Below are 23,689 nucleotides of genomic sequence, written 5' to 3'. Positions count from 1 at the left end.
ACAAAAGTCTGCAGACATTGGCTGGTGGCAGCTAGACTTGGTATACTCTGGGACATTTGATGAGTGGCCTCAAACCTGAAACTGGAACTGAGTTTGAACCTGTATCAATCTGGTGAACACCACTCACTCCTACCTGGTGACTCACTAAGAACCTACCCCATGCAATCTGGGTACCACCAGAGGCTCTGTCAGTGATTAAGCATAACAGGTAGGCAGCAGGCAAAGGCAGATCTCAGGGGTGTCTTGGGACTTTTGCTGACATGCCTCTAAAAGTAGGCCTTGGTGCACAACTTTATCCTTTTCACACACACACCTAGGCCCAGCAGAGGCAGCCACAAACTGCATCACTTTGTAGTAGTACCACACAGGTAGCCAAGGGCCAGTCACAGGCAGCATCTAACACTGGCCTACACCAGAATCTCTCCCAAGAGGCTCCAGAACCAACACACCCAGTGGCAAGCTTCAGATAACATCAGAGAAGGATCTAATTAGCTTTACAAGTAGCATATCCAAAGGGTGACCTAGGCAGGCAACAGACCTTGCTGTAGTGAATTCTGCTTTGTGTAGTCAGCAACTGCACAATAGCTTATATACTTTAGTCAGAAATGATCCACACCACAGGTCAGCCCACACACAAACAGACCAATGACACTCAAAGCTAAATTACAACAGTCCTTACAGGACCACACAAGGGACATTACCCAGCTCAGGTGTGCAAGGTGATTATACCACTGGATCCCACAGGAAATCTATTACATACCACCCTAGCAAGGCTGAGAGTCATAGCAGATCTACTTAACACACAGAGACAAAAACAAAGAGGCAGCCAAAATTAAGAGAAAAAGAAACATGCCCCAAATGAAAAAAAAAGGAGAAATCTCTGGAAAAAGAGCTAAATGAAATGAGGGCAAGCAATTTATAGAGCAAGCAGATATAGAGTTTAAAGTAATGGTTGTAAGGATGCTCAACAGCATGAAAAAAAGACGGAGAAATCAAAAAAGAACCAGTCAGAAATGAAGAATACAATACCTAAAATGAATAATCCACCTGAAGGAATAAACAGTAGGTTAGATGGGGCAGAAGATCAAATCAGCAACTTGGAAGAGAAGGTAATAGAAAACACACAATCAAAACAGCAAAAAGAAAAAGGAATTTTTTTAAAGATTTTATTTATTTATTTTTAGAGAGGGAAGGGAGAGAGAGAGAGAGAGAGAGAGAGAGAGAGAGAGAGAGAGAGAGACACATCAATGTGTGGTTGCTGGGGGTTCTGGCCTGCAACCCAGGAATGTACCCTGGCTGGGAATCGAAGAAAAAGGAATTTTAAAAAATGAGGGTAATTTAAGGGACATCTGGAACAACATGAAGTGTAACGTCTGCATCATACAGTTATCAGATGTGGAAGAAAGAGAGAGCGTGCGCAAAAAATCAAGAACCTATTTGAAGAAATAATAACCAAAAATTTCCCCCTAACCTGGTGAAGGAAAAAGACACACAAGTCCAGGAAGCACAGAGAATCCCAAACAACATGAACCCAAAGAGGCCCACACAAACACATATAATTAAGATGGCAAAGCTTAAAGACAAGAAGAGAATCTTAAAAGAAGAGAAAAGCAGTTGGTTACCTACAAGAAAGCTCTCATAAGATTATCAGCTGATTTCTCAACAGAAACATTTCACGCCAGAGGGGATTAGCAGTGATGGAAGGCAAGGACCTACAACCAAGACTACTTTATCCAGAAAGGTTATCATTTAAAATTGAAGAAATAAAGTTTCCCAGAGAAGAAAAAGCTAAAGATATTCATTACCACCAAATCAGTATTACAAGAAATGTTAAAGGGTCTACTTCAGGAAGAAAAAGTGAAGGAATACAGCTGGAAGAATAAAATGGCAATAAATATGTATCTATCAATAACCACTTTAAATGTGAATGGCTTAAATGCTCCAATCAAAAGACAAAGGGTAACTGCATGGATAAGAAAACAAGACCCAGCCCTGGCTGGCGTAGCTCAGTGGATTGAGCGCGGGCTGGGAACCAAAGTGTCCCAGGTTCGATTCCCAGCCAGGGTACATTCCTGGGTTGCAGGCCATAACCCCCAGCAACCGCACATTGATGTTTCTCTTTCTCTCTCCCTCTCTCTCTCTCTCTCTCTCTCTCTCTGTCTCCCTCTCCCTCCCTCCCTCCCTCCCTCCCTTCCCTCTCTAAAAATAAATAAATAAAATCTTTAAAAAAAAAAAAAAAAAAAAAAAAAAAACAAGACCCATATAATATGAAGGGGGACACCAAACAAATAAGAATTTATTTATAAAAAATTGTTTATTTATTCTCACATGTTTAAACTTCAGAATCCTTCACTGTACTCTCCATTTGATGCAATACATCTACTGAGACTTTTTTTCCCCACTGCTCAAAACAGTTTTTGAACTCATCGATTTTGATACCTTTTAGTGCTTCTGCTGTTTTTGTTTCACCTCTTCCACATCTGCAAAACGTTTCCCTTTGAGGACTTTTTTCATCTGGGGGAACTAAAAAATCTCGCCAAGAGTGAGATCGGGTGGATAGGGAGATTGGGGTACAGGGGTCACGCTGTAAAAACTGGTCAACAGTCAGCAAGGTGTGGGCAGGTGCGCTCGTAAATCGCCCATCATGAAATGGGCAAACATGTTGAAAGAGTCTTAAAAAGAAAATTCACTGAAGCCGAAAACAGCCTCTCACAACACCAGCTGGCACACTGACACAGATGGCTTCCTAGAAGACTCATCTAGCGGGGGAAGCCTGTACTACAAGGGGACCACCTCCAGAAGATAATTCCAGCGGTGTTTTGGGACCCCTCTTCTATATGCTGTCTCCAAGACACCCATCTCAGAACAAAAGATACACACAGACTAAAAGTAAAAGGACATTAAAAGATATTTCATGCAAATGGAAATAAAAAAAAAAGGGCAGACTTTCAAACAGTAGACTTTCAAACAAAGGCTCTGGTAAGAGCCCTGGCCAGCATGGCTTGGTTATTTGGGTGCCATCCTGAAAAGTGAACGGTTGCTGGTTCAATTCCTGCTCAGAGCACATACCTAGGTTGCGGGTTCGGTTCCCGATTGGGGTGTGTATGAGAGGTGTATGAGAGGCAACCCTTCGATGTTCCTCTCTCACAGTGATGTTTCTCTCCCTCTCCTTCCTCCTCCCTTGCGCTCTCTCTAAACAAAAAAAAAGGGGGGTGGCTATAGTAAGAGATAAGGAAGGACATTACATAATGATAAGTGGAACAATCTGATGTTTTCTCTCTCACATTGATGTGTCTTCCTCTAAAATCAACTTGAAAATAGTCTAAACCATGGATGAATTAACAATAAAATTGAGGAAGAAATCAAAATATATCTTGAAACATGAAAATGAGAACATGACAACTGAAACTGCGACACAGTGAAAGCAGTCCTGAGAGAAATTCATAGTAATCCAGACCTATCTCAAGAAACAAGAAAAATCTCAAATAAACTAACTTTACACTTAAAGGAACTAGAAAGTGAGCAACAAATAAAACTAAATAATAAAGATCAGAGAAGAAATAAATGAAATAGAATATAAAAAGTATATATAAAAGATCAATGAAACCAAGAGCTGGGTCTTTAAAAAGATAAACAAGAGTAACAAAATTTTAACTTACCAAGAAAAAAGAAGAAAGGACCCAAATAAGTAAAATCAGAAATGAAAGAGGACACTGACACCAATGAAATACAAAGGACTGTGAGAAAATATTATGAACAATTGGACAACCTGAACAAACTGGATAAATTCCTAAAAACATACAATCTTCCAAAACTAAATCAGGAAAAATCAGAGAATCTGAATAGACAGATATGCCTAGTGAAACTGAAGCGGTAATCAAAAAACTCCCACCACACAAAAGCCCTGGACTGGATATAGCTTCACAGGGGAATTTTACCAAACATTCTGAGAAAAACTAATACCTCTCTTTCACAAACTATTCCAAAAACTTCAAGGGAAAGGAAAACTCCCAAGCTCATTTTACAAGGCCAGCATTATCCTAATTCCAAAATCAGATAAAGACATTATAAAAAAGAAAATTATAAGTCAATATCCCTGAACATAGATGCTAAAACCCTCAACAAATATTAGCAAATCAAATACAGCAGTACACCAAAAAGATAATACACCACAATCAAGTGGGATTTATTCTAGGGATGCACTTTACACTGAAAAAGACCTCACATTTACTTAGAAAAGTGGGTGACATAGAGTGCAGCCTGTAAATTATTACTAATTATTACTAATTGAGTAACTAAGGAGAGTTACTCAACAACAGCAATATTTTAACACCAGATGTGCTTAGGTGTGGTTCATATCACAGTGAACCAAGATAGCTGGTAGAAGTTTGAAATGTTGCATGACATATAGGAACAAGCTCCAATTCAACAACAGAGAGGGAGTGACAAGATTTAAGTATACATACAAGAAATTTATGATTGTGGTGCCACATGTTTAGAAAGGGAAATGGACATGAATATATTTCAGAACAATGTATCAATACAGGTGATTTCTAATTATACACTTATTAGCATTGTTAAGTTAATAATAATTGTGACAAATATCAAATAACAGAACAGGAAGAGGTCAGTTTAATTCCTATTACAGATAGAAATAAGGTTATTATTATTGCTTTATATTGTTAATGCTATGTAACCCTATTAGATAAGCAGACTTCTTCATCAGAAACCATGGAAGCCAGAAGCAGTGGCATGACAAATTCTAAGTGCTAAAATTTAAAACACAAACACAAAAAAAACCTATAAATGAAGAAATCTGTATCCAGCAAACATATAACTCAAAAATGGAGTTCCCAAGAAAACAAAAACAGAGACTTTGTCTCTAGCAGGACTGTGCTATAAGAAAGGGTCCAGTGGAAAAGAAATGACACTGCACAGTAACTCAGATCCACACAAAGAAATAAAGAACATCAGTAAAGGTAACTACATAGGCAAAACACAAAAAAAGTATAAATTTGTTTGTAACTCTTTTCTTCTTCTAATTTAAAAGATATAAACCAATAAGTAAAACTCTCTGAGCTTAAACTGTATAAAGATATGATTTTATGCAATAATAGCAAAATAGAAAATGGAATTAATTTGGTATTAATCCAAATTATACTGTTTTAAGTTATTATCTGAATAATCGTCCAGAACAGCTGCTAAGAAAAATCTCATAACTTGAAATGAGATTCCCAAGACCCAGCAATTCAAGTCCTAGGTATCTATCCAGAAGAAATGAAAATACACCCACACAAAACTTTTACAAAATGTTTGTAGCAACATTATTCATAATAGCCAAAAAAAAGTATTTCTACCTACTGATGAATGAGTAAACAAAATGTGATATAGCCTTAAATAATGGGGTATTATTTAGCAACAACAGGGAAAGAGTTACTGATAAATGCCCCAGCATGAATGAACCTTGAAAACATGCAAAGATAAGTAAAAAACAAAAGGTTACATGTTATATGATTCCAATTATATGAAATGTCCAGTACAGGCAAATCTATAGAAACAAAATAGGTAAGTGATTGCCTAGGGCTGGAAGTACCTGCTAATGGGTCCAGTTTCTTTTTCAGGTGATGAAAATGTTCTTAAATTAAACAGTTGGTAAGGATTGTGCAATTCTGTGAAACACTAAAAACTAACCAAAATGTATGTATTTAAGGGTCAATTTTTATGGTTATGTGAACTATGTCTGAATGAGACTCAATAAAAATCACTGTCTTTTAAATAAAACATAACAACAGGACTTTTGGATTCAGTTCCAACATGTAAAGAGCTTGAATTTCATCACTTTTATCCTCACAACAAGGAAAATGGTGAACGAATTGAAAATCAACAACTCTTTGAGTCATCAGAAAACTTGAGTTCCCAAGGCAAAATGCCTCTAGGAAAATTGAAGAGACAGAAAAGACAGGGAATCAAAATATCAGGAGCTGGAGCCTCTGAAGACAGCAACTGCTGGGCATACTTTAAAAGTAACTAATAAATTGCTGGAGGCTGTAAACAAGCTTGAGCTTTAAAAGCCTTCCCATTTTAAAGAAGCCTCCACATATTCATGAGTGTTACCTTCAAGAGTTCTGCCAGTTTATTTATCATCTGGAACAATTTTCTTCCAGTTTGGGCTCCAGGAGAGGAAAAGTAGATATGCCCAGAGCAATCTGTTCACCTTGACAAAGACCTGCCTCCAAAGGAAAGTACTTTATCAGAGCCTTATTTGGCCTAGAGTAATAAGGGCAATCAGACAACTCCAGTCCCAGCCAGCCTTCCTGACTAAAGAAAGGGGAGGGAGAAAAAGATTAAAACTCTTCTGAAGATCACAGCCCAGGGATGCTGATCCAATGCAACAACTGAGATTTAATCATAGGATTATAAAACACACTTCCATTCCTCAGTACCTTATCACCACATCAACAAGGCTCCAGTATAATAACAGATGACAAGTGAGAGAGCTACAAGATACAGTCTCTAATTAAGGAGTTTCTAGGGAACCCAAACAGCTGGGAGACAACAAGGAGAAACAAAGAAATGGGAGGAAAATAAAGCCTCTGACACCTACAAACAATACAAACACCTAGCAAACATTAAACACAGCATAAATTCTAGCCAGATAATTATAAAACCTCACTGTAATGATCTATTTACCTGAGCTCCTATTATACAATAAATCATACACAGTTTTCAACAAAAAATTATACTTCATGATAGAAAGCAAGACAAATTACATTCTAAAAAGACAAAGCAAGCATCACAACCAAACTCAGATATGCAGAGATTCTGAACCTATCAAAATAAGAATTTAAGCCCTGGCTGGTGTGGCTCAGTGAATTGAGCATGGGCCTGCGAACCGGAGAGTTGCTGGTTCGATTCCCAGTCTGGGCATGTGCCTGGGTTGCTGGCCAGGTCCTTAGTAGGAGGCACACGAGAGGCAACCACACATTAGTGTTTCTCTCCCTCTCTTTCTCCTTCCCTTCCCTTCTCTCTAAAAATAATAAATGAAATATTAAAACAAAAGACAAAAAATAAAAAATAAGAATTTAATATAACTGTGATTTATACATTATTGGCTATAAGAAAAAACCAAAGCAAAATGCTAGAAACCAAAAACACTAACACAAATCAAGAATGCTTTCAATGGGCTCACCATTAGACTAAAATGCAACTAAGGAAACTACCAGTGAGTGTGAAGATTTGTTAATGGAAATGTCACAAACTGAAATGAGGGGGGATAGAATACACAACAAAGCTTGTGATACAATTATAAAAGGTGTAACATGTACATTTTGGGAATGTTAGAAGGACTGAAATATTTTAAGTAACAATGCTGAAAATTCTTCCAAAATTAATAACAGACACCAAATCAAAATCCCAAAAAACTGAGAACACAAAAGAGGTTAAAAAGAAAAATAACAAAACCTAGGTTTATTGTATTCATATTGCAAAAGCCGAACAGAAAAAAATGAAATAAGCTAAAGGAGCTAAAACAAAACAAACAAAAACAAAATTTTGAAAAAATACCTATATGAAAGAAGGATAAAAATTATATCAGACTTCTCTTCAAAAACCATACAAGCAAAGAGTATAGTGAATTATCTGCGTACTGAAAAAAGAAAACAAACAAAGCCCCTATAAATCTAGAATTTGATATACGATGAAACTTTTCTTCAAAAGGTAAGGACAAATAAATGCTTTATCAGCTAAACAAAAACTGAGGAAATTTGTTGCCAATCTGTTGCCTCGCAAGAAGTATTAAAAGTTCTTCAGCGAGAAATAAAAGATGTATGTGAGAAATTCAAATCTACATAAAGAAAGGAAGAAGTTCAGAAAGAAAAATAAAGTCTTTTACTTTTCTTATTCTAAATTGATCTCAGATAATTGTTCAATAAATAACAGTAACAATGAATTGTGACATTATGTTAATAGTTTATGAATAAGTGAAAAGATTGAGAACAATATTATAAAATGTAAGAGGGAGGAATTGATTATAATCTGTTCTAAAGCACCTGCATTACCTGGAAAGTGGTAACATGTTATTTGAAAATAGAGTTGTATTAGTTGGAATCGTCTACTACAAACTCCAGGGCAAGGACCAATGAAATTTAAAAATAAGTATAATTGATATCTTAAGATAGGAGAGAACATGCAATTATAAAATGTTCGATTAAAACCAAAGCAAAATGTTTTAAAAATAATTTTTAAAAATTAAAAATTAATGAACTTTAAAAAGAGAAGAAAACAAGATTTAAAATAAAGTAGCAAAGAACAGATGCAATGGATAGAAAATAGTTACAAATAGGGTTGATATCAACCCAACTATAACAACTGGCACTTTCAACAAGAAAGGTCTACACACACCAAGAAACTGACAGACTGAATAAAAAACATGACCCATGTTGTTGATAAGAAACCAACTTTAAATATAAAGACACAGAAAGATTAAAAGTAAAGGGAAAGAATGAAGGATAAAAACCAAATGATCATATCAATAAATGCAGAAAAAGCATTTGATAAAAATCCAGCACCCATTCACAATAAAAACTCTCAGCAAAGAGGGAACAGGGGAAACATAACTGAACACAATGAAGGCCATAAATACAAATCTACTGCCAGCATCATACTCAATGGGCAATAACTACAAATGTTCCCCTGAAGATCAGGGGAGCAAGACAGGAATGTCTGCTTTTACACCTCTTATTCAACATAGTACTGGAAGTCTTAGCCACACCAATCAGACAAGATGAAATAAAAGACATCCAAATTGGAAAGAAAAAAAATTGTCTTTATTCGCAGATGACATGATACTATATATAAAGAACACCAAAGACTTCACCAAGGGACTACTACAGTTGATAAATGAATTCAGCAAAGTAGCAGGATACAAAATTAATATCCAGAAATTAGTTATATTTTTATGCCAATAATGAACTAACAGAAACTGAAATTAAGAAAACAATCCTATTCACAATTGCTTCAAAAAGAATACAATACACAGGAATAAACCTAACCAAGGCTGTAAAAGATTAGTACTTGGAAAATTATCAGATAATGAAGGAAGAAACTGAAAGATACAAATCAGTAGAAACACATATCATGTTCATGGATAGGAAGAATTAACATCATTACAATGTCCATACTAACCAAAGTAATCTATAGATTCAATGCAATTCCTATCAAGATTCCAATGAAGTATTTAACAGAACTAAAATAAACATTTCAAAAATTTACATGGAATCACAAAAGGCCTTGCATTGCAACAGTGGTCCTGAGAAAGAAGAACAAAATTGAAGGAATCATGCTACCTTGTATCAAACTATACTACAAGGCCCTAGTAATCAAAACAGCATGGTACTGGCAATACACAGATCACTGGAACAGAACAGAGAGCCCAGAAATAAGCCCAGATCTTGACAGTCAATTAATATTCAACAGAGGAAGCAAACACATACAATTGGCTAGATACAGTTTATTGAATAAATGGTGTTGGGAAAATTGTGCAAATACATGCAGAAAAATGAAACTAAATCCCTTCTTACACCACATACAAGAATAAATTCAAAATGGATTAAAGACTTAAATGTTACACCAGAAATCATAAAATACCTAGAAGAATAACACAGGTAACAAAAGATCAGACACTGCTCATACCAATATTTTATCAATATATCTTCCCTGGAAGGAATAACTAAAGGAAAAATAAATGGGACTACATCAAACAAAAACCTTTTTGCACAGCAAAGGAAAACATCAACGAAATAAAAATACAACCCACAGAATGGGAGAACATATTCACCAATATATCTGATAAGGGGTTAATATCCAAAATTTATAAAGAACTTATAAAACAACCCACCCAATTAAAAAATGGGCAAAGGACCTTAACAGACACTTCTCCAAAGAGGACATACAGATGGCCAATAGATATATGAAAAGATGCTAAACATCACTAATCATCAAAGAAATGAAAATTAAAATCACAATGAGATATCATCTCATACATGTCAGAATGGCCATCACCAATAAACCAAAAAAACAACAAAAGCTGGACAGAATGTGGAGATAAGGGAACCTTTTTGCACTGTTGGTGAGAATGCAGACTGGTACAGCCACAGTGGAAAGCAGTATGGACATACCTCAAAAAATTAAAAATGGATCTGCCTTGTGGCCCAGCAATTCCACTTCTGGGAATATATATGAAGAAACCCAAAACCTAATTAGAAAGAACGTAAGTACCCCTACGTTCAGTGCAGAGTTACTTACAATCTCCAAGATATGGAAGCAGCCTAAATGTCCATCAGTGGTTCAGTGAATAAAACAACTAGGGGATATTTACACAATGGAATACTACTCAGTCATAAAAAAGAAGAAAGTTTTACCCTTTGCAACAGTATGGATGAACCTGGAGAACATTATATTAAGTGAAATAAACCAGTAAGAGGAAGACAAATACCATATGGTTTCACTCATAAGTGGAATCTAATGAACAAACTGAACTAACAAGCAAAACAGAGACAGACTCATAGATAGAGAGCAGGAAGACAGCTAAGTGGAGGGAGGTTAGGGGTTGGAGGAACTGAGCAAAAAGGCAAAAGTATTCATGGACATGGACAACAGTGTGGTGACTAGGGGAGGGGGTATAAATGCACTAAATGGTAATGGGAAAAATACAATAAAAAATTTTAAAAATAAAAATGCTTTGTTGAAACTTAGCTAAATTAAAAATAAATAGATAAAAGTAAAGGGATAGAGAAAGGCACACCATGCTAATACTATGTTAATCGAAACACTATATTAATCAAAGGAAGGTTGGACTAATTACACTAATTTCTAACAAAGCAGACTTCTGAAGAAGTAAAATTTTAAGGGATAAAGAGTTTTACTTAATGAGACAAGGTCAATTCTTGAAGATGATATAATAATTCTTAATGTTTATGTGCCTAATAATGAAGTGTAAAAGATGTGAGACAAAAACTTCTAGTCAAGATAGAGATGGAGGTATAGGGAGACATGCTTTGAGTCCTCCTACAACCACAAAAAGAATTACAACTAAATCTCAAAACAAATAACACCCAGAACTATCAGAAAATTGAACTGTATGGAAATCGGACAACCTGGAATTAATAGAAGCTACATTCATCCAGACAGGTAGGAGGGACAGAGATTGGGAGATTGGGGAAGAAGGGGGAGAGGCAAGGCCACAGAGGGGAATGGGCACAGCCAGTCCTATATTCACATATGGTAGATAAAAACCGAGATACCTTGGGAGAAAGCCATCCCAGCCCCAGCCAGACAGCACAGCCCATGGCTCCAGTGCCAGAGAGATAGATCCACATAATTTCTGGCTATAAAAATCAGTGGGGGTTGGAGAGGCAGAAGGACCGCTAAGTGCTGGGAGGTTAGGGGTTGGAGGGATTGCCGGATTTTCAGGAGACTCTGCTGAAAGAGCCCACAGGGTCTTAAAATGTACACAAACCCACCCACTCTGAGATTCAACACCAGGGCAACAGCTGAAAAGGTGCCAGCCACATATAGCGAGTGGATGAAGTGGCTAGAAATGGGGCAAGTGCCAGGCAAATCCCCAGAAGTCAGGCAGTGGCACAGTCCTGTCTCAAGAGTCCTCCCCTCACAGAGAGCCACAAGCACTTAAATGGGTTGCCCCACCCTGGTGATTACCAAAGGCTCCACCCCCACACAATTTACAGGTGCTTTTTACAGGAAATCAAAGCAGCTCTACCTAACACACAGAAACAAACACAGGGAGACTGCCAAATTTAGGAGACAAAGAAATATGGCCCAAATGAAAGAACAGAACTAAACTCCAGAAAAAGAACTAAATGAAAAAGAGACAGCCAACCTATTAGATGCAAAGTTCAAAACACTGGTGATCAAGATACTCAAAGAACTCACTGAGTATGGCAACAACATAAAGGAAGAAATGAAGGTCACACTAAGTGAAATAAAGAAAAATCTACAGGGAACCAACAGTGAAGGGAAAGAAGTCAGGATTCAAATCAATGATTTGGAACATAAGGAAGAAATAAACATTCAACCAAAACAGAAGAAGACACAAGAATTCAAAAAAAGCAAGGAGAGTATAAGAAAACTCTGGGACATCTCCAAATGTGCCAACATCCAAATCATAGGGGTGCAGGAAGGAGAGGAGGAAGAGTAAGAAATGGACAACTTATTTGAAAAAAAAATTATGAAATAAACTTTCCTAATTTGGCAAATGAAATAGACATACAAGCCCAGGAAGCTCTGAGTCCCAAAGAAGTTGGACCCAAAGAGGACCACACCAAGACACATCAGAATCAAAATGCCAAAGGTTAAACATAAAAGAGAGAATCTTAAAAGTAGCAAGAGAACAGCAGAAAGTTACCTACAAAGGAGTTTCCTTAAGACTATGAGCTGATTTCTCAAAAGAAACTTTGCTTTCTTTTGAAGCAAGAAGGGACTGGCAAGAAGTATTCAAAGAAATAAAAACAGGGACCTTCTATCTAGATTACTGTATCCAGAAAAGCTATCATTTAGAATGGAAGGGCAGATAAAGTGCTTCCCAGACAAGGTAAAGCTAAAGAACCACCCAGTCTTTATTACAGGAAATGTTAAAGGGAACTATATAAGAAAAAGAAGATCAAAACTATGAATATTAAAAATGCCACAAATTCACAACTATCAACTGAAAAGAAACAAACAACAAACAAACAAACAAAAAACCCCTAAGCAAACAATCAGAACAGGAACAGAATCATAGAAATGGAGATCACATGGAGGGTTATCAGCTGAGAGGGGGAAGGGAGAGAAGAGGGGAAAAGGTGCAGGAATTAAAAAGCATAATTGTTAGGTCCAAAATAGACAGGGGGATGTTAAGGATAGTATATGAAATGAAGAAGCCAAAGAACTTATATGCATGACCCATGGACATGAACTAAGGGGGCGGATAGCAGGAGGCAAGGGCAGGTAGTGGGCAGAGTGGTGCCATGGGGGAAAAAGTAGGACAACTGTAGTAACATAATCAATTACATATACTTAAAAAAAAAGATGTGAGACAAAAACTGATAGAATTTCAAGGAAGAATAGTTATAGCCACTATTGTAACTAGAGAAACCAACAAGCCTGCATCAGTGTCTCCTAGACAAAGCAGGCAGAAAACTAGTAAGGATACAGTCAAACTCAACAGTGCTGTCAATCAACTGGATTTCATTGACATTTGCAGAATACTTCATCCAATAGCAGCAGAATACACATTATTTTCAAGCTTACAAAAACATTCACCAAGACAGACCATATTCAGGATCTTAAGACAAATCTTAACATATTTTAAAAACTGATATAATACAAAGCATGCTCTCAGACCACAACAGAATTAAACCAAAAATCAATTAAATGATAGCTAGAAAGTCTTAAAGAGCTATTATAAAAACAAACAAAAAACTATGGACCGATATCTCTCATAAAAATAGACATAAAATATCCACAACAAAGTATCAGCATATCAAATCCAACAATGTTGGAAGCAAACACTACAACCAAGTGGGATTTATCCCAGTATGCAGAGCTGGTTCAACATTTGAAAATCAATTAATATAACTTATTTCATCAACATGCTAAAAAAGAAAAATCCTATGCTCATAACAACAGATGCAGGGAAAGCACTTGAAAAAATCTCACACACTTATTCATGAATAAAACTCTGAGTAAACTAGGAATAGAGGGGATCTTTCTCATCTGAACAAAGAACACCTACAAAAAACCTACAGTTAACATCATACTTAGTAGTGAGACACTAGATGCATTCCCACTAAGGCTGGGAAAAAAGGAAAGATGTCTCCTCTCACCACTCCTATTCAATACCATAATGCAAGTCCTGTAACCCAAAGAGATGAGATAAAGAAATAAAAGGGTTACAGATTGCAAAGGAAGAAATAAAACTGTCTTTGTAGCAGCTGACAAGAATATCTTTATAGAAAATCCCAAAGAATTGACAAAGCACTCTTGGAATTAATAAGGGATTACAGGAAGGTTATAAGATGCAAGGTTAATAAGCAAAAGTCAATCACTATATATTAGCAGTGAACAATCAATCTGAAATTTTTTAAATGGTGTGCCAAGCAAGTTATTTTATAGATATCAACATGCTGATTCCAAAGGTTACACGAAAAAAGCAAAAGATTCAAAACAGCAGACACAATACTAAAGGAGAACAAAGCTGAAAAACTGACACTACCCTACTTCAAGACACACTATAAAGCTACAGTATTCAAAGACCACACAATATTAGCAAAAGAATAAACAAACAGATCAATGGAACAGAACAGAAAGCCCAAAAATACACCCACAAAAATACAGTTAACTGAATTCTGACAAAGGAGCAAAGGCGACTCAATGGAGAAAGGAGACTTTTCAACAAATGGTAATGAACAAATAGATACCCACTTGAAAATGTGAATATAGACACAGACCTTATACCTTTCACAAAAAAATTAACTCAAAATGAACCACAGACCTAAAAATAAAACACAAAACTATAAAATGCCTAAAAAGTAGTGGAGAAAAAAATTTAGTGACCTTGGGTTCTGCTGTGATTTTTTAGACACAAAATGGAAGGCAAGATCTGTGAAAGAAAAATGGAAAGCTGAACTTAATTAAATTTAAAATTCTTCAAAGGATAGTGATAAGAGCCCTGACCAGTTGATTCAGTTGGTTGGAGTATCATCCCAGAACCAAAAGGTTGCAGGTTCAATTCCCCAGTATGGTGCGTATGGGAGACAACCAATCAATGCTTCTCTCTTGCATAGATGTCTCTCTCTCTCTCCTTCTCTCTATACAGGCAATGAAAAAAATGTCCTTCAGTGAGGAGTTAAAAAAAAAAAAAAGACAGTGTTAAGAGAATGAAACAAGTCACATATTAGGAGGAAATCTTTGCAAAACACCTATCTGATGAAAGATTTGAATTCAAATATACTAAGTTGTCTTAACTCAGTAAGAAAACAACCCAATTAAAAAGTGGGCAAAACATTTGAACAGATACTTTGCCAAAGATCTACAAAATGGCCAAATAAGCATATAAAAAGATGCTTAATATCACATGCCTTTAGGGAATTGGCAAATTAAAACAATGATGAAATACCACTACCCACCTATTATAACTGTTAAAAACAAACAAACAAAAGTACCCCAAGACACCAACTGCTAAGTGAGGATGCGAAGCAACAGAAACTCTCATTAATTGCTGGTAGAAATGCAAAATGGTATAGCCACTTTGAAGACATTCGGCAGTTTTTTACAAAGTTAAATTTAGTCTTATCATATGACCTAATAATCATGCTTATAGGCATTTACTCAAATGAGCTGAAGACTTATGTCCACACAAAAACCTGCACATGAACGTTTATGAGAGCCTCGCTCATAACTGTCAAAAACTAGAAATAACTAAGATGTTTCTCAATAGGATAAACAGTGGTACATCCATATAATGAATTATTATTCACTGATAAAAAGGATCTATGAAGTCATAAAAAGACATAGAGAAATTTTAAATGTATATTGCTAAGTGAAAGAAGACAGTCTGAAAGGTTATGTACTATGTAATTCCAGTTATCAGATCTTGCAAATGTAAAATTTTGGCAACAGTAAAAAGATCAGTGGTCACCAGGAATCTGAGGATGGAGGGTAGTGGGAAGAGGAAGTACGAATAAGTGAACCAGAGTTTTAGGACAGTGAAACCATTCAGTATGATACTATAATAGTAGATACCTGACATTATGCATATGTCAAAACCCATAGAACTGTTCAACAAAGAGCAAACCTTCATGCAGCCTATGGACTTGAGTTAATAATAATGTCTCAATATTGGTTCCACAATTATAAAAATGTACCACACTAACACAGGATATTAATAAGGGAAACTGTGGAGGACAAAGGGGTACACGGGAACTCTCTGTAGTATTTAATTCTCCTGTAAATATAAACTCACAATCGGCATAAGCTGGAAACCCAGTTTTTCAGCTGATAAAGGAATGAATAAACTGTTGTGCATCCTTACAATGGAATACTACTCAGTAATAAAAAGCAATGAACCACTGGTACAAGCATCAACATGTATTAATCTCAAATGTACTATGTGAAATGAAAGAAGTCGGTCTCAAAAGGTTATGTACTTTACATACTACATAGTTCCTTTTATATGTCAGTTTTGGAAAAAAAATCTGTTAGGAAGGTAAGAAAAATGGTGATTGCAGGACTCTATGCATTAGTCAAAACTCACAGAACTGTACAAACAAAAAAGGTGAATTTTCTTGTATGTTATTTAAAAAAAAATGTTTAAAAAGATTATACTCCAATAAAAAAGCCACACATGAAAATAAACATGAAAAATGTGACCTCACTAGTAATAAAAGAAATCCTTCTTAAGATGGCAAACCATTTTTTGCTTAATATATCCCAAGAAAAGAATCATGGATATATGCAAAAATATCTACAAGAATATTTAATGCAATGCTATTTGTCATATAAAAACCAGGGCTAATCTATATGCAGGGCAGTAAATCACTGTATATGTGTACATTTAAATTACATATGAAGGCCCCATGCAGGCCTTGTCCACTATGCAAACTGGATGGCTACAGGCAGACATGGCCCTGCAACTGAGGAGCCATACCACTTCAGCCAGGCCCTGCTGGAATCTAAGAAGCCTTAAAAACAAAACAAACCTACATGGTAATTATAAATGCCACTAAAAAAGTTATTTAATAAAATGTAAAGATATTTAATAATGAGGGGGAATGCATGCTGTAAAACATCTTGTACATTTGTTGGAAAGGTAAACTAACAATGTTTTCCAAAAGGGTAAATATGGAGGATAGATATAAAATAATTCATTTAGCAATTTCAAAAAGACTGGTAAGCTAGACATTTTTGTCCTATAGGATTGGAGTTAGTTTTTAATTTACTAGATAACGCATTTAACCAGTACCTTATCTGAAATTCAAAAGCAGTTCTACGACTGTGATTTCCTAACACACACTTTTATAAATTTCAGATGTAAAGAAAATTTCAAATTATACTAAATGTTGCCTCCTCAGCAGGCATTCATCTAATGGGCATAAAGGTCATCTATCAAATTCCTTGCTTGATGTTTAATTTTAAATATTAAAATTCTGAATAGTTTCTTCATGATACTCAAGGTACAAGTGGGACCTTGTCTTACAAGACTTAAAAGTCACCTAACACCTTCTGAAATAAAATCTTTTATTTCTGCAGAATGGCATCATGAATACAATGACATGACACATTAAGAGCTCTAAAAGACCACTGGCATGTATGTGGATGTGTGCCTGTGTGTGTCCTTCTCTCTCTTCCCCCAGCCCCTTGTCAAGACACTTTGAGTACAGTATTTTCTCCATGAGCACCTTTGCCGCACAACTAATCTTGCCATACAAGATAAAATAACTGCTTGACAACTTGGTTTGCATTTGGTGGACAATGTATTTAAGTAGGTTGTCAGCTTGGTTTAATTTCTCCATTGACAAAGTTCTCACAGTATTTCCACTTTTATATTATATAAATCTTAGTCTCATAGTGGTCTATACAGTGACAAGAGTAGACCTAGTTGTCTTAAAATAGTGGATAACAACCAAGCATAAAGCCATGTAGCTGCAAAGCTACATGTAAAGCTTAACTGCATCCTATACTACAAAATAACACACCAGTTTGCAAATCCTTCAGTGAGCAGTTATTCTTCCCACCTATCAACACCAAAAGTTTACCAAGCTATGGCAAATATAAAAGAGGTAGCTCCTAATTCACAGGTTGTTAGAGAGCATTAATTATCAATTCTTTGGTTGGAAACTGACACCTCTCAATGAAGACATTTTAGCAAAAAAAGAAAAAGTGTGATGCCGAACAAGACAAATCAATAAACAAAAAAATATATATATACATATATATATATATACTATTAACAAAAGACTTCCAAGACTATGTATTTTCATTTTTTGTTATAAAGTCCTTAAATTTTGATATTTTCAAATTTCATTCCATCTTTTTAAACATCCCTCTTATTTTTTGTTCTTTTATGGCGAAATTGTCTTACGGCCAATTAGTTGTGCATCAAAAACACTTGTGGGAAAAATGCTTCTGGAGCCCTGGCTGGTGGTGTGGCTCACAAACCAAAGGGTCTGTGAATCTTTGAGTGTGGCCTGCGAACCAAAGGGTTGCCAGTTTGATTCCCAGTCAGGGCACATGCCTGGGTTGCAGGCCAGGTCCCCAGTGAGGGGTGTGGGAGAGGCAACCACACACTGATGTTTCTCTCCCTCTCTTCCCCTCTCTAAAAACAAACAAACAAACAAACAAACAAACAATCTTTAAAAAATGCTTATGGGGAAAATAACTAGAACCAGGACAGTTACCTGTTACTCACAAGCTACCCATAAACATTTAAAGAAGATATGAACATACACTTTCTTTGTGTGGAAGAAGGAACATATAACTACTTTCAAACATTAAAAGGAGACTGCTGATATATATTCAACTGGTTCATAAAATTAACCTAAAAACATGTCATCAAAAGTTATGAATGCTCCTGTGAAAATATTTCAATCAAGTTTTTAAAACATGCATATTTCAGGGTTAAAAGAAAAAAGCAATCACTAACCAAAAAGGTCTAAGAACTTATAAAAAGCAAACAAAAAGAAAGTAATTGTCTAGAGTGTCAAGGTTCTGAAAGATCACAAATTATGACAAAGCAGGCAGATAAACTTTACTTGATCACTGTATTGGCCTTCCCCACCCTCCACCCCCACCCCCGTATTTTATATGATGTTTAGACATCTTTAAAAGCTTTTTGGCCAGGGAGAGACTGCTGATCCCAGGACTAGCCCTTTCTTAGAGACACAAAAGGTCTTGTTTGGGAACATCTCTTTCATATACGTACAAACCAACCAATTCCAAGTGAACAGCCCCAGCGGTCTCCTTATCTACCTCACACACAGATGCACACAAGCAAGTATTTCACTTGCCCTAAATCATTCCAGGACCAGGTACCAGACTACCAGAGACCACTCCAATAGCCCAAACACCACTGGAATTATTCAAACATGCCAATCCTAAACAACTAAGCCAGCTCTGCCTTGTCTTTCCCTTTAAACTCCAATAAACACTCTTCCTCTCACTCCTGTCTTCTGCCACCTGTCCAAAATCTGGCCCTTCCCCTGTGACCGAGTGGCATGCAAGACACCTTTCTGGGGCCTGTGAGTATAATAAACTTCCTTCCAAGCCTCGTTCTTATTTCCTCCTGTGGCCACAACTTTACCATACCACATCCTACACATACATTCATATAACAGCCACTATTAATGTACAAAGTGCAAGAATATGCTTACCCAAAATATTACAGATTAAGCAATAATCACTAGATGATTATCTGAACCAACAGAATTAAGGTAAATAATTTATAACTGAAGTACCAAAATGAAAATTCTTTTTCTCAGTGTTATCATTCAAATACAGATCATTTTGATTTCTTTTCTGTGATACAAATTTTGTTTCAATTCTAATTCTATGCTGACAGGAAAGCAGCTACTTATTTCTCTATATACTGCACTATCCTACCCCCATTTCTCCCATAGCAGAAGGATCACTGAAAGCAAAAAATTAACAGGTTTTACTTTCATTTAAAAGTCCACAACAATATACAACAGTCAGTTGCATAATTCTGCCATTGCTTCTCAGAGAGCTATATAAATACATAGTACCTTAAATTAAGGCCTGGTTATATATACTAAAATGGACTTCAAGAGCCTATTCATCCATCTTGCCTTTTAATACTTAATACAATAAAACTCTAAGTTCAACAAAAGCATACTATTAGTTTGAGTTCCTCTAAAAACTCTTTGTTAACTAATCTCATCTGCAGTTAATTACTGCAACAAATAAATATAACTTGGTTTCCTGACTTTTTAAATAGCCCCATTATAGTATAAATAGAGGGTAAGGAGAAGAATTTATCACATTATATATATAAAACAAACCCTACTTTTCACCTCATAGGGACTAAATTATTTATGACTTTAATAAAGTAAAATTTTTGTTTAATAAAGTTCTTTACATTGCAATCTACATTTAAAATTCTTCCTATTTTTCAGCATGTCCTTATAAAATTATGAACAATAAAAAGCAGCAATTCTAAATCATGCAAATCAGTTAGTAAGCAACTGCTTCAAATTTCAATTTTATAAACTTTGCATTCATATACCAAGTGACATGTACCTATAAAACTATGGAGACTGGGGTGTATTTTACTATTTTTCAGCAATAACATTTTTCTTCACAAGTGCTATAACTTAAAATTTACACTGGGTCTTTAAGATTTTTTCATAAGAAGTCTCCATTTTTTAACTTAAGTGTGAAAATGGTGTTTGTATTTGCATCACATAAGAATTAAAGAAAAATGAAAAATTACATCAGAAATAAAGACAAACTAAATGCAAGAGTATACAGATCCCACAAGAAAATATGGAACAAAGTGGAGGGAATTTTTAATAAACAAAGAAGGAAAAAAAAAGGATTTGTGAACAAATGAAATAGAAGTTAGGCAAAGAAGGTCCAACACACACTCATAATTGGAGCTCCCCCACCCCCTAGAAACCTATATAATGATACAGGGAAAATACTGAAAACTTTTCTGAAATAAAAGAGGGCTATTATTTAATGCCATATATAAAGGTTAACAAGACATAATCAAGTACTGGTACTTAAAAAAAGAAAAGAAAAATCTTTTCACAGCATGTAAGCAGAACACCAAGTTTCACGTAAGGGGTAAAAAAGGCACAAGACTTTGACAATAACAATGCATGTCCAAGTCCGCAGAGCTCACAAGAAAATGTAAGCCATGGGTTTTATACCCAAAGAAACCTTCAAATATAATGGATATAATGTTCAAAAACAAGTATGTTATAAACCAGAAAGGACTTAAATAATATTGTCCCCATGAGCTCTCCAGTAAAGAAAGAGCTTCAGACAATCAAAATACCCTACGAGAAGCTTTGCAGTAAGATCTGGTGGTGATTGTTGAACATACTGAATTTAGAACTAACACCAAATGATGAGGTAACAGAATTCTGTATAGATATACAATAAGAAAATAGAGACGGGCGAGTTACCAAAAAAGGAATGAATTATCGATACACTGGACTACCTAAAATGAATCTCAAATGTGTCACACTAAGTGAAAAGAACATCATACTCAAAAGGTTTTATTTATATGACATTCTAGTTTGAAAAGGAAAAATTACAGGAACAGAAAACAAGTAAGTGGCTGCCACGAGTTAGGGGTAGAAGGAGGATTTGAGATTATTAAGGGGCAACAAGAGAGACTTTTGAGAGGTAAGGAACTATTCCATATCCTAACTATGGTGGTTACTACATGATTATATTTCATTTGTCAAAACTCACAGAACTATACATGCCACCCTCCAAATGTGAATTTTTGCATTTAAATAATAAGTTTTCAATGTCAAAAACATAGATACCGAGGAAGAGGGAGGGAAGGGAAGGTAAAGAGGTTACTAGCTAATTCCATTACTGCTCATGACCGAGAGTAATTTAAGAGGGGACTGCAAGGTGTTAGTACAAAAGTAACTTTCTAAATGTTAAAACATACTAACCCCAAATACAGCAATGAAAATAAATCACATTATTAAAAAAAATTCAAAAGTGTCAAAAATGTTTCAAGTTTCTTCCATCTTCAGTTAAGCACTTCCCTTATCTAGAAAATCACCAGTTATCTATATGTTCAGAGTTTTCTGTGGTATTATATACTTATATTTTCAAAAGAAAGTAATAGAAAGATAAACCAAGAACTGTATGATTCCATTTATAAACTACTGCAGTAACGGCAAAACTATAGAAACAGAAGACCACTCAGTGGTTGCCAGGGGCTGGAGATGGGGAACAACAGTCTACAAAGTGGTATGGAGGAATTTGGGAAGGAATTTGTGTGATGAAACTGTTCTACATACTGACTGTGGTGGTAGTTACATGAATGTACACATCTGCCAAAACTGAGACCCACACGCTAAAAATGATAAATGTTACTGTATGTAAAATATACCTAATTTTTATAATGGGGTAAAAAAGAATGAGGGATCCTGGCAACAAAGAGATAAGACTGAAAAATCAGAAAGGAGTTAGAAAACAAATCTTCAATGAAGGACCCTGCTAAGAAGCTGTAATCATAGAACTAGCTCAAACTGGCCCTATCAGGTTTCCCACCAAGATACTGAGTTTTCAGAGACAAAAGAAAAAAACCTCAAGTCATGCAGGGGAAGCATGCTACAGGAGAATTTTGACTTCCTACTACACCTGGAAATAAAGTCCATCCCATCCCACCCTATATCCCACCAAAAGACCAGGGCATAACTGAACCCTTCAGAAATGAAGTCTCTGTTGTCCAAAAGATCTGGTGCTGAAGCCCCTACCTTGCCTTACCATAAACAACCAAGTTCTAAAGCCCTCCTACAGAAACCTGACCTGCCAGCCCTTAGGCGTATCAGTCTGTTCCCTTTAACCTCTTAAATGTCATCCCTAACCCTGGATGAGGGAAACAGATTTGAGCTCTGCCTCCTGTCTCCTGGCCAGTTGACTACGCAATAAAGCTTTTTTCTTTTCTCAAAATCTGGTGCCATACTTTGGGCTTCTATCTGTGTCAGGGAGTGAGCCCTTGCTCAGTAACAAAGTTTTAGATTTTATTCTCAAAGCAGCAGGTGTACTAAATGATCTCAAGAAGGGTACAATCACAATTCAGTTCTGTATCTGAAAGACCACCAACAACAGTTATAAAAGGGACTAAGACGAAATCAGGGAGCAACTGGGAGACCAATGAACCAACCACCTTAGTAATTTAGGGGAAAAATTACCAAGCCCTGACCAAGGCAGAAGCTGTAGGGAGGGATAAAGCAAAAGCAGGAAATTTCTCAAGTTTCTAGCACTACTGTAACAAGTAACCAAGCTAGTACTGAGAAACAGATTTTAGACAAACTACTACTAATGCCAGTGGAATATTCAAAAGCAAACATCTGGTTAGACATATTGGTCTGGAGGCCAGGGGAATAGCCTGAGAAGCAGTTTAAATTTGAGATTGATTCATCAAAGTATTTGCAGTCATGAAAATATAAGGTCAAGATCATGCAAAGGTAGAATATGTGGAATGAAAAGTAAAAAAGAACCCTGGGAACCATCCTGTACAACACCAGCATTATGGGGGTTGAAGATATATTGGAGTATAAAAAGAAATGGCTTACTGAGTATGCAGCAGTAGAGTTAGAAATGATTACAATCATCTGCCTATTTCAATCTGGGTCTCCAACCACTTTATCCTTGACTTCTCTGATTTTATCTTTGGCTTGATCACCCTGGGAAAACTGAGGCAGTTAAATAAAGTTATCATTGAATTCCAAGTTTTCACTTTCTATTGTTGACATGTGAGATTACTCAGCAAATAAAGAAGAATAAATTATTGAATACACTTATTTTGTAAATTAAACACAGAAGAAACAGTAGGAGGGATTAAACGATTCACTTCAAATATGGATCAACTTACTGCAACACAGAGCCTAAGAAGTTTATCTTGGTTGCTGAACAAATGCCT

General features: G+C 35.9%; 1 protein-coding gene across 1 annotated transcript in view; it reads right to left on the bottom strand.

Moving 5' to 3' along the window:
* RANBP9 (RAN binding protein 9) overlaps window positions 1-23,689 on the bottom strand; it is an 84,074-nt gene that overhangs the window by 45,329 nt on the left and 15,056 nt on the right. The window lies entirely within an intron of this gene.

This window comes from Phyllostomus discolor, chromosome 5, assembly GCF_004126475.2.
Source record: "Phyllostomus discolor isolate MPI-MPIP mPhyDis1 chromosome 5, mPhyDis1.pri.v3, whole genome shotgun sequence".
NCBI lineage: Eukaryota > Metazoa > Chordata > Mammalia > Chiroptera > Phyllostomidae > Phyllostomus > Phyllostomus discolor.
Note: the sequence above shows the minus strand (reverse complement) of the source record. Positions and strands in the feature narration are given on the sequence as shown.